The sequence below is a fragment of the Pseudophryne corroboree genome, chromosome 6 (genome assembly GCF_028390025.1).
Source record: "Pseudophryne corroboree isolate aPseCor3 chromosome 6, aPseCor3.hap2, whole genome shotgun sequence".
Lineage (NCBI taxonomy): Eukaryota > Metazoa > Chordata > Amphibia > Anura > Myobatrachidae > Pseudophryne > Pseudophryne corroboree.
Window position 1 is genome coordinate 325,489,775 of NC_086449.1, and position 12,341 is coordinate 325,502,115.

The window sequence follows — 12,341 nt, forward strand, 5'->3', positions numbered from 1 at the left end:
TGTATATATATATATATATATATATATATATATATATACTGCGCCTAAATTTATCAGCAGCTACAGGGTAAACACTAAGGTACAGTGTAATCCCTGGGTTATATAGCGCTGGGGTGTGTGCTGGCATACTCTCTCTCTGTCTCCCCAAAAGCCTTTGTGGGGTCCTGTCCTCAGTCAGAGCATTCCCTGTGTGTGTCGGTACGCCTGTGTCGACATGTTTGATGAGGAAGGATACGTGGAGGCAGAACAAGTGCAGCTGAGTGTGGTGTCGCCGCCGACGGTGCCGACACCTGATTGGATGGATATGTGGAAGGTGTTAAATGATAATGTAAACTCCTTGCATAACAGATTGGACAAAACTGTAACCGGGGGGACAGGCAGGGTCTCAACCCATGCCTGATCCTACAGCGCAGAGGCCGCCAGGGTTCCAAAAGCGCACACTATCCCAGATAGTTGACACATATGTCGACACGGAATCTGACTCCAGTGTCGATGACGATGAGGCAAAGTTGCAGCCTAAAATGACTAAAGCCATCCGCTACATGATTGTAGCTATGAAGGATGTATTACACATTTCTGAGGATAATCCTGTCCCTGACAAGAGGATTTATATGTATGGGGAGAAAAAGCATGAAGTGACTTTTCCCCCTTCACATGAATTAAATGAATTATGTGAAAAAGCGTGGGATTCCCCTGACAGGAAGGTGATAGTTTCCAAGAGATTACTTATGGCGTATCCTTTCCCGCCAACGGACAGGTTACGCTGGGAATCCTCCCCTAGGGTAGACAAGGCGTTGACACGCTTGTCTAAGAAGGTGGCTCAGCCGTCTCCGGATACGGCCGCCCTAAAGGATCCTGCGGATAGAAAGCAGGAAGCTATCCTGAAGTCAGTTTATACACATTCTGGCACACTGCTGAGGCCAGCAATTGCTTCGGCCTGGATGTGTAGTGCGGTAGCTGCATGGACGGATTCTCTGTCTGAGGAGTTAGATACCCTGGACAGGGACACTGTTCTACTGACCCTGGCACATATCAAATACGCGGTCCTATATATGCGGGATGCCCAGAGGGACATTTGCCTGCTGGGCTCTAGAGTTAACGCTATGTCTATTTCTGCCAGAAGGGTCTTATGGACTCTGCAATGGACAGGGGATACCGACTCTAAAAAACACCCTGTCCCCCAGGGCCAGTGTGTCTCTTCTGTGGTGGCTACAAGGTGCTCACCTCCTCGAGGGCCGCAGATTCGGCATACAGGACTGGGTCCTGGTGACCACGGATGCAAGCCTCCGAGGGTGGGGGGGCAGTCACTCAAGGAAGAAACTTCCAAGGGTTGTGGGCAAGTCAGGAGACTTGTCTGCACATCAATATCCTGGAGCTAAGGGCCATATACAACGCCCTGAGTCAAGCGGAGCCTCTGCTTCGAAACCAACCAGTGCTGATTCAGTCAGACAACATCACAGCAGTGGCCCATGTAAACCACCAGGGCGGCACAAGAAGCAGGGTGGCAATGGCAGAAACCACCAGGATTCTTCGGTGGGCGGAGAATCACGTACTAGCACTGTCAGCAATGTTCATTCCGGGAGTGGACAACTGGGAAGCAGACTTCCTCAGCAGACACAACCTCCACCCGGGAGAGTGGGGACTTCATCAAGAAGTCTTCATGCAGATTGCAAATCGATGGGAACTGCCACAGGTGGACATGATGGCGTCCCGTCTCAACAAAAAGCTAAAAAGATATTGCGCCAGGTCCAGGGACCCTCAGGCGATAGCTGTGGACGCACTGGTAACACCGTGGGTGTTCCAGTCGGTCTATGTGTTTCCTCCTCTTCCTCTCATACCAAAGGTGCTGAGAATTGTAAGAAAAAGAGGAGTGAGAACTATACTCATTGTTCCGCATTGGCCAAGAAGGACTTGGTACCCGGAATTGCAAGAAATGCTCACAGAGGACCCATGGCCTCTGCCTCTCAGACAGGACCTGTTACAACAGGGGCCCTGTCTGTACCAAGACTTACCGCGGCTGCGTTTGACGGCATGGCGGTTGAACACCGGATCCTAGCAGAAAAAGGCATTCCGGAAGCAGTTATTCCTACGCTGATAAAGGCTAGGAAGGACGTGACAGCGAAACATTATCACCGTATATGGCGAAAATATGTTATGGAAAAGAGAGAACACCAATTTCTGCGCAATTAACACTCCGAGTGCAGCCAAGTTTTAGACAAGGGATTCACCAAAACCCGAAACAAGTGCACAATACAAACTGAATAAAACCAATGGCGCAAAACAGAGAAATAACATGCATATAATGGCAACACCACGACCTGATTCACTTCTTGATGGGTGTTAGTGTTGCTTCCTTATTGGTATTAAGTCCATTCCAGATATTGACCTCAAAAGAAAAGGATAAATAGTGCAACACCGTTTGATAAAAGAGTATCCCAATTTTTATTAATATTCCACTCACATGAAGGAAATATAATATTGCATATATAGAATTCCACAATGTGGCCACGGCAATACTCCTTTCCCGTTGTTCTTTGGATCAATACCTCGGAAGAAATTTATTTAGTGCAACACTGAGATTTTTGACAGTTTAATTTTTAAAAATTACACTCACATTCAATAAAAAGAATTATAGCATTAAAACATGGGGATTTTTGGTCCTCACACACAGTGGAAATGAGTTCCGAAGGAAGTCCTGGCAGTCCACACAGATGGTCAGGTTCCAGTTCCACCCCTCAAAAATGTCCACGATAAGAGGGCACCTTGCTTAACGCGTTTCGGACCTCCAAAGTTATGGTCCTTCCTCAGAAGCATCTATAATTCTTTTTATTGAATGTGAGTGTAATTTTTAAAAATTAAACTGTGTCAAAAATCTCAGTGTTGCACTAAATAAATTTCTTCCGAGGTATTGATCCAAAGAACAACGGGAAAGGAGTATTGCCGTGGCCACATTGTGGAATTCTATATATGCAATATTATATTTCCTTCATGTGAGTGGAATATTAAAAAAAAATTGGGATACTCTTTTATCAAACGGTGTTGCACTATTTATCCTGGCGAAAATATGTTGCTTGGTGTGAGGCCAGGAAGGCCCCTACAGAGGAATTCCAACTGGGTCGATTCCTGCACTTCCTACAGTCGGGTGTGACTATGGGCCTGAAATTAGGGTCCATAAAGGTCCAGATTTCGGCCCTATCCATTTTCTTTCAAAAAGAACTGGCTTCACTGCCTGAGGTTCAGACGTTTGTTAAGGGAGTGCTGCATATTCAGCCTCCTTTTGTGCCACCAGTGGCACCTTGGGATCTTAACGTGGTTTTGGCTTTCCTGAAATCCCATTGGTTTGAGCCACTTAAGACGGTGGAGCTAAAGTATCTCACGTGGAAAGTGGTCATGCTGTTGGCCCTAGCCTCAGCTAGGTGTGTGTTAGAATTGGCGGCTTTGTCGTGTAAAAGCCCCTATCTGGTTTTCCATATGGACAGGGCAGAATTGCGAACTCGTCCGCAGTTTCTGCCAAAGGTGGTGTCATCTTTTCATCTGAACCAACCCATTGTGGTGCCTGCGGCTACTCGTGACTTGGAGGATTCCAAGTTGCTTGATGTAGTCAGGGCTTTGAAGATCTATGTTGCCAGGACGGCTGGAGTCGGGAAGACTGACTCGCTGTTTATCCTGTATGCATCCAACAAGCTGGGTGCTCCTGCTTCAAAGCAAACCATTGCTCGCTGGATCTGTAACACGATTCAGCAGGCTCATTCTGCGGCTGGATTGCCGCATCCAAAATCAGTAAAAGCCCATTTCACAAGGAAGGTTGGCTCTTCTTGGGCGGCTGCCCGAGGGGTCTCGGCATTACAGCTTTGCCGAGCTGCTACTTGGTCGGGTTCAAACACATTTGCAAAGTTCTACAAGTTTGATACCCTGGCTGAGGAGGACCTGGTATTTGCCCATTCGGTGCTGCAGAGTCATCCGCACTCTCCCGCCCGTTTGGGAGCTTTGGTATAATCCCCATGGTCCTTACGGAGTCCCCAGCATCCACTAGGACGTTAGAGAAAATAAGAATTTACTCACCGGTAATTCTATTTCTTGTAGTCCGTAGTGGATGCTGGGCGCCCGTCCCTAGTGCGGACTTTCTGCAATACGTGTATATAGTTATTGCTTAATAAAGGGTTATGTTATGTTGGCATCCATTCGTTGATGCTCTATTGTTTGTTCATACTGTTAACTGGGTATGTTTATCACAAGTTATACGGTGTGATTGGTGTGGCTGGTATGAGTCTTACCCTGGATTCCAAAATCCTTTCCTTGTAATGTCAGCTCTTCCGGGCACAGTTTCCTTAACTGAGGTCTGGAGGAGGGGCATAGAGGGAGGAGCCAGTGCACACCAGATAGTACTAAATCTTTCTTTAGAGTGCCCAGTCTCCTGCAGAGCCCGCTATTCCCCATGGTCCTTACGGAGTCCCCAGCATCCACTATGGACTACGAGAAATAGAATTACCGGTGAGTAAATTCTTATTTTTTCATGTTTCCATTTTTTTTAAGAAAGAAACAACTTTACACTGATTAATGTTTGTATTTTGTGGTAGTGTAGTTTATGTCCGCATTGGGGTTCTTTCCCAACAAAAAAACACATTTCTTTGACTTTCAATGCAGTGTAGCATGAATGTTCTGCAATATATCTTATATCCCATCACACATGGCGTTGGTATTTACTAGATGACCGATTACTAGAACCCCCTGATAGTGACTTGATCCATTCTGCAAGGACAAGTTAAAGGTCTGTAGAGGTCTACTAATAAGTTATCTACAAAAAAAACCCCACCCCACTAGTGATGAGCGGATTCGGTTTTACTCGGTTTTACTCGGTTTTACTCGGTTCTCAAAACGGCATCTTATTGGCTCACGGATGTCACGTGTTTTGGATAGCCAATAAGATGCCGTTTTGAGAACCGAGTAAAACCGAACCTCGCTCATCACATATACCATTGCTCAGACAGTTTACTATTTTCCTATTGGTAGTACTGTACAGGCTACACCAGTTCATTGTGCCCTATTTGTGTGGTCCGTATTGTGCTAGAGGCTGTCTTTTCTGATAAGTCAAAAATCATACTTTTAATGGTTATTACGCCACTTCAATGTTACTTTATCAGAAAGAGGGTTTATTCTCCAGCCTGAGGCTGTGCAGAAGCTGGATCCTGAGTGACCTTTCCAATACAATGGAAAGAGAATTGCTCTGTACACAAGGACAAGGTATGCCTTAAGAAATAAATAATACTTGTCAAAGGGAAGTGGTCAGTGTTTGTACTGGAAGGGCAGGAAACATGTCACTGTGCTTTGCTGTTTCACACTGCAGATGAAAATCAGTTGTATGCCTTGATAGTGTTTTATGCTTCAGATGTCTGTTTTTGAGTGTATTTGCAAGTACAGGTTGAGTATCCCATATCCAAATATTCCAAAATACGGAATATTCCGAAATACGTCATTTTTTCAGGGAGAGTGAGATAATGGGACCTTTGTTTTCTGATGGCTCAATGTACACAAACTTTGTTTAATTCACAAAGTTATTAAAAATATTGTATTAAATGACCTTCAGGCTGTGTGTATAAGGTGTATATGAAACATAAATGAATTGTGTGAATGTAGACACACTTTGTTTAATGCACAAAGTTATTAAAAATATTGGCTAAAATGAGCTCCAGGCTGTGTATAAGGTGTATATGTAACATAAATGCATTCTGTGCTTAGACTTGTGTCCCATCGCCATGATATCTCATTATGGTATGCAATTATTCCAAAATACGGAAAAATCCGATATCCAAAATACCTCCGGTTCCGAGCATTTTGGATAAGGAATACTCAACCTGTAATACCTAACGCAAGTAATTTTCAGCCCGACCATGGTGCAGACGATAGATTCAGAGTTGAGCGCAAGCCTGTTTGTTTAGTGTATGTTGCATGTTTTCTCACTGTTCTTGCACATATGGGCAATGCAGTCTCATTTGCATCTCAGGCTCATCTAAATTTGTGATTGAGCAGGACCAACTGTGCTGTAACAGTGGGTTCTCATGTAGACATGGTTTAGTGAGGGTGTATCAACAGAATTGTGGGCTTTGCAGAATTGTATATTTTCAGACAGATCTTTTGCATCAGGGATAAGGCCGGTGCATATGCACGTGGATAATGTCTGTTTTAAACAAGTTTATTGATGGGGACGGTCTGGCCACAGAAATATGTAGAACTGTACAGGTGAAATTAGGCATATAGGCCCAAATGTATTAAGCCTTAAAAAGGGATAAAGAGAGAGATATATGACCACCCAATCAGCTAATAACTGTCATTTTTTGAACAACCTGTGACAAGTCAGTTAGGAAACTGATTGGCTGGTCATTTATCAGTCTTTGGGGGGTATTCAAATGTTTGAAAAGTCTGTTGGGTGTCTGTTTTTTTCCTGTCTATTAAGGGGGGTATCACGGAGCGATATTCTAAGCAATATGACTAGATTGCTTAGAATTTAAGCATTATCGCTCCGTGTGTAGCCCCCTCATAGCGATGCGCAGCCCCGTGCATCGCTATCGCTGGTGCTAGATTGGCCTGGGTGAAATGAGCGCCCCCGCACGCTCAGCACGCGTCGCGCTGTGCGGGGGGAGATGTGTGCTGAGCGGTTCGCTCAGCACACATCTCTCCCACATCGGCCCGTCTATATGGGCCTTTAGATAGAAAAAAACCAGGCACCAAACTGACTTTTCAAACAATTGAATACCCCCCTTTTATCTGTCTCCACTTTATCTCTTGTTAAGGTTTAATACATTTGGGCCATAGTTCTCTGCATGTAGTGTGGGAGTAGTTGAGGCCTACTTGCGTTCGTCTAAACATTGGCTCTGCTGTGTTTAGATCGTAAACCATTCATCAGTGTTTGAGAATTGCAACTCTTATACAGCCCCTAAAGTGATTGTTAGATACCTTAGCTACTGCATTTAGTGAAAGGGGACACCCAGTGATACAATGACAGAAAATCCGTAAGTCCATCAGAGGTGTAATTTATAGATTGTAAACCTGACCCTTTATTTTCCAATATCACTTTCTACTTAACACATTTCCTTTAGTACATTGACCTGTATACTGTTTCAGATCTTAGAGGCCTCTGTAGCTATGCTTCTTTAAAAAGCCTTCTGGATGCCCTGGTTTCATTCTCATGAAATGATCACATGCTTTTTCTTTGCAAGGGGATTGGTAAATGTGGATTCAGTGCATCCCATAAAATCCTGGCAATTGTTATAACTTGCATCTGAGAAATATAATGTTTCCCATGTAATGTGGGTTTACATATACCAAAAATGCAGCCTCTTCCTTAGTTGAGGCATTTCCCTTTGTCTATTGTTTAGGCTTTATGCACATTACAGGGAACAGACAACCAATCAAAGCTGTATTATCCAATTGAAGAAAAAAAAATGTAAAGACACAATGGGGTCGATTCAATTCGGCAACTTATGAATAGCGCCGGGAATTAGCTCCCGACGCTATTCAATTCAGCTGCTAGTTACCTGCATTTGTCGGGAATTCTTCTCTCATCCCCGGGGGATGAGAGAAGAAACCCGACAAAAGTGCTGCCTAGCGGCCGGCGCGAGGCTGATTCTGTCGGGAATCAGCCTCGCGCCGGGGAGTTAAGTCCGAGAATGACCATTCTCCCGACAAATTCAACCTGTTTAGTCGGCGAGAACGGGCCATCGCCGACTTAACTGGCGCTGAATTGAATAGCGTCGGGAGCTAATTCCCGGCGCTATTCATAAGTTGACGAATTGAATCGACCCCAATGAAAAGAGACAGTGAAATATAGCACAGTACTGTCAATTAATAGGTAATAACAGAGAATTAGGTGTAAATATTTTTTTTATTTTATTTTTTTATTGTTTGGAAAGATAATTAGCGAAGTATGTTTTAGTGTAGAGCTGGAAAATATTTTTTATTATTAACAGTTTCTTATATAGCGCAGCATATTCCGTTGCGCTTTATAATTAGAACAACAGTAATAGAACAAAACTGGGAAAAACAAACGGACATAGAGGTAGGAAGGCCCTGCTCGCAAGCTTACAATCTGTAGGGAAATAGGCATTAATACACAAGGATAGATGCTACCTATTGAATAATGGTCAGCCAGATTGCTAGTTGCTTAATGGGTTGTATGATATGATCACCCAGCAATGTTGGACGACAAAATATGTGAGGTTATGTGGAATGTATAGAGAGGATGTAATTAGATAGGGAAGCATTGAAGGTTATGTGGGTGGGTCTGGAATTTGATAGGCTTGTCGGAAGAGGTTTCGGGAAACGTTTAAATGTTTGGAGACTAGAGGTGAGTCTTATTGTGCGTGGGAGGGCATTCCACAGAGTGGGGGAAACCCGGATAAAGTCCTGTAATTTTGAGTGGGAACAGGTAATACGTGTGGATGAGAGACTGAGATCGTGTGTAGAGTGGAGAGATCTGGTAGGGAGATATATTGAGATGACTGAAGAGATGTATGATGGTGCAGTTTGGTTAATAACTGTGTAAGTAGGTAAAAGTATTTTATATTTAACGCGGTAGAATACTGGTAACCAATGGAGGGACTGACAGAGTGGATCAACAGACGATGAACGTTTAGCAAGGAAGATTAGCCTCTCAGCTGCATTTAAAATGGATTGTAGTGGTGAGAGCCTATGTTTGGGAAGACCAGTAAGAAAACTATTGCAATAATCAATGCGGGAGATGATGAGTGCATGGATTAGAGTATTTACAGTGCCTTGTGTAAGATAAGGATTTATTTTGGATATGTTTTTTTAGGTGCATGTAACAAGATTTAGAGACCGATTGAATGTGGGGAACAAAGGACAGTTCAGAGTCAAGGGTGACAACAAGGCAGCGAGCTTGTGGGGTAGAGTGGATAGTCGCATTGTAAACAGTAATGGAGATATCAGGTTGGTAACTACTCTTGGCTGGTGGAAATATAATTAATTATGTTTTGGAAATGTCGAGTTTGAGGTGGCGAGATAACATCCAAGATGAAATGGCAGACAGGCATCCAGTGACAGATACTTCTTGCAGATGACACAAAGGTATGCAACAGGGTAGACACACCAGGTGGGGTAAAACAAATGATTGAGGATCTAGGTAGATTAGAGGAATGGTCAAGAGTCTGGCAATTACAGTTGAATGCCAAAAAATGCAAAATCATGCACTTGGGTCTCAAAAATCCTAAAGCTAAATACAGTATTAATGGCACTATACTGGAAACTACTGAGGAGGAAAGGGATCTAGGAGTCACTATTTCAGATGACTTAAAGGCAGGTAAGCAATGTAACAAGGCAATGAGGAAGGCTAGTCAGATGCTTGGCTGCATTGGGAGAGGAATCAGCAGCAGAAAGAAAGAAGTAATAATGCCACTGTATAGGTCATTGGTACGGCCTCATCTAGAATACTGTATTCAGTTCTGGAGGCCATATCTTCAAAAGGATATTAATACATTAGAAACTGTACAAAGGAGGGCAACTAAAATGGTGCATGCTACATCACAAAACATACCCAGAAAGTCTAAGAAATCTCAATATGTATAGTTTGGAGCAGAGAAGGGAAAGGGGGGACATGATAGAAACTTTCAAATATATCAAGGGTTTTAACAAAGTCAAGGAGGGAAACATTCTCCAAATGAAGAGAAGCAATAGGACACGAGGACATGCACTGAGACTGGAGGGGGGGAGGTTCAGGGAAATTTGCGGAAAAATTATTTCACAGAAAGGGTAGTGGACAAGTGGAATAGCCTCCCATCAGAGGTGGTAGAGGCTAAGACAGTAGAGCAATTTAAACATGCATGGGATAGACATAAGGATATCCTTACAAAGAAATAAGGATCAAATAAGGTTAGAGATAAAAATAATATTAAAAAAAAAAAAAGGGGCAGACTAGATGGGCCAAGTGGTTCTTATCTGCCGACAAATTCTATGTTTCTTCCCAAATTATGAATAGTTCATTGCAAGAAAGTGGGCGCAGATTGTCAGTATTAACATTTGAAAGATCTTCTATGGAGTGCTGCATACAAATGAAAATGTAGAATTTGCAGAAGAGACCTCCTTTCTATTTCATTTCAATGTCTAAAGTTCCTGTTTGTAAATTCCGTATTAACTATTACAAGTGTGTGTGTGTGTGTGTGTGTGTGTAGGGCATCTAAATAATAAACATGATGATCACAACACACTACATACCTGACCTATTATGACAACACACAATACAACAATACACATAGGGGCTGATTTGGAGATGGGAGCAAAGTAAAAAAAGCTAATGAGTGTGTGTCTGGAACAGACAATGTTGCAATGCAAGGGGAGCAGGCACATTTATTTAACTTTTTTGCATGCAGGGTAAATACTGGCTGCTTTTGCATTTGGAGAAAAAAAATAGAGCATGAGAGTTAAGATAGGTATACACTAGATCACAGGTTCTCAAACTCGGTCCTCAGGACCCCACACGGTGCATGTTTTGCAGGTGTCCCCACAGAATCGCAAGTGAAATAATTAGCTCCACCTGTGGACCTTTTAAAATGTGTCAGTGAGTAATTAATACACCTGTGCACCTGCTGGGTTACCTGCAAAACATGCACTGTGTGGGGTCCTGAGGACCGAGTTTGAGAACCCCTGCACTAGATGATGTGTGTACCCAGCGACATCACACACAACAGGACCCAGTGAGGCAGCCGGCATCGGCAAAGTGCATACACACTTGCTGCAGGTGGTAGCCATGCTGCCCTTGTTAGCAGTGTCTTCCGTTGCCCCCGCATTTAGGACCAACAGAGGATGTCGCTGATTACCCATGGGAGCTCACACTGTTGGCAACATAGCGGGTACACATTTGACCAGGTGTGGGTAGTCTGCGACACTCCAGCTGTTGTTGATCTGCGCATCCCAGCATACCCTGCTATAGTTTTTTAGCATTGCCAAATGGCAAAACTAGCCAGACATGATGGTATGTGTAGTTCAATAGCTGGAGGGCCATAGGTTCTCCACCCCTGCACTAGACAATGTGCCTGATATGTCAGTCTGATCCGTCGGATTAGACGACCTCTCATCTAGTGTGTACCCAGCTTTAATTCTGAAGATCTCAAACAATCTCCGTGAATTTATTAGATGGTTAAGGTACGAAAAGCTTCCATTTATGTTACTAGTGTCAACATTACAGTTATCAGAAGCGCCTTCTTCTTCTGCGTTACCTTGTTTTTCTATGTTGGTATTTTGGGGGAGGGGATATAAATCTTGCACTAATAGTTACTCTATTGTTTATGTTAAACTTAAATTCATGTAGCCCGGTATTGTTGTTAAAGCTGGGAGAGCTTTAGGATAAAATGAAAACATATGAGCCAGTCATAACAGGATGAATAGAAAGTGGCAAGTCAGCAAAGATGAAGGGTGGTTTTCTGTGCACATTCAGCCAGAAAATATTCCTCCTAAGGCCGGGTATAAATTATAACGCCCTGAATCACGGCTGACTGAACGTCCATGTAAAGGTACATCGGTCGCTCGTACACACAGAATGATAGAGCGCGTTATAACATTCAGTGGCCGCATTAAGGAGCATGCCAGGTTGTCACACCTGACGTGCAGAACATCAGAAGTGACTATGTCTCAGGAGACTGCGAGAAGAAATGTCATCCCCATGGCTACTGGGCGTCTAAACGGAGCAGCAATTGAATTGGTCCGTTTTGTGCCCCCTACTGGTAGCCGTGGGGTGTAAATTGAATCGGCCCCAATGTGTCTTATTTATAATTTAGATATTATATAGCCTCATAATTGATTACTTGATTCCTTAAGCCATTGTCCATTATTAACTCTGCTAGCACAAGTATGATAAAGGATGCCAGGTATGGTTCATGCAACTGATTTATTTGCAGATTTGTTAGGGAGTACAATGGTGACTTTATGTATTAATAATCCCTAATCCAATAAACACTTGGCATGTAGTAATAATGTGCTTACTATGGGGTTAAAGCTCTGCATGTTCAGTGCACTGGATCAGTACGAGATCCCGCCGGACGGAATACCGACGCCGGAATCCCGACCGGCACAATCCCGGCAGGGGGGCGTGCGCAACACAGCACCTTGCGGGCTCACTGTGCTCGCCAAACTGCGGGCACGGTGCCTTGCTACACTTGGCACACTAATTTATTCTCCCTCTATGGGTGTCGTGGACACCCACAGAGCGAGAATTTGGCGGGATTGTGCAAGTCAGGATTACGTTGTCGATATTCCAACCTCCGGGATTCCGTCCGGCGGGATCTTGACCGCATCCCCAGTGCACTTCCATAGCAGAATGTGATTGATTTCCATGA

At 43.7% G+C, this 12,341-nt stretch overlaps 1 protein-coding gene across 1 annotated transcript in view; it reads left to right on the top strand.

Moving 5' to 3' along the window:
* The window catches only part of OAZ2 (ornithine decarboxylase antizyme 2), an 85,245-nt gene that overhangs the window by 8,592 nt on the left and 64,312 nt on the right, over positions 1-12,341 (top strand). The gene's annotated exons all lie outside the window — the stretch shown is intronic.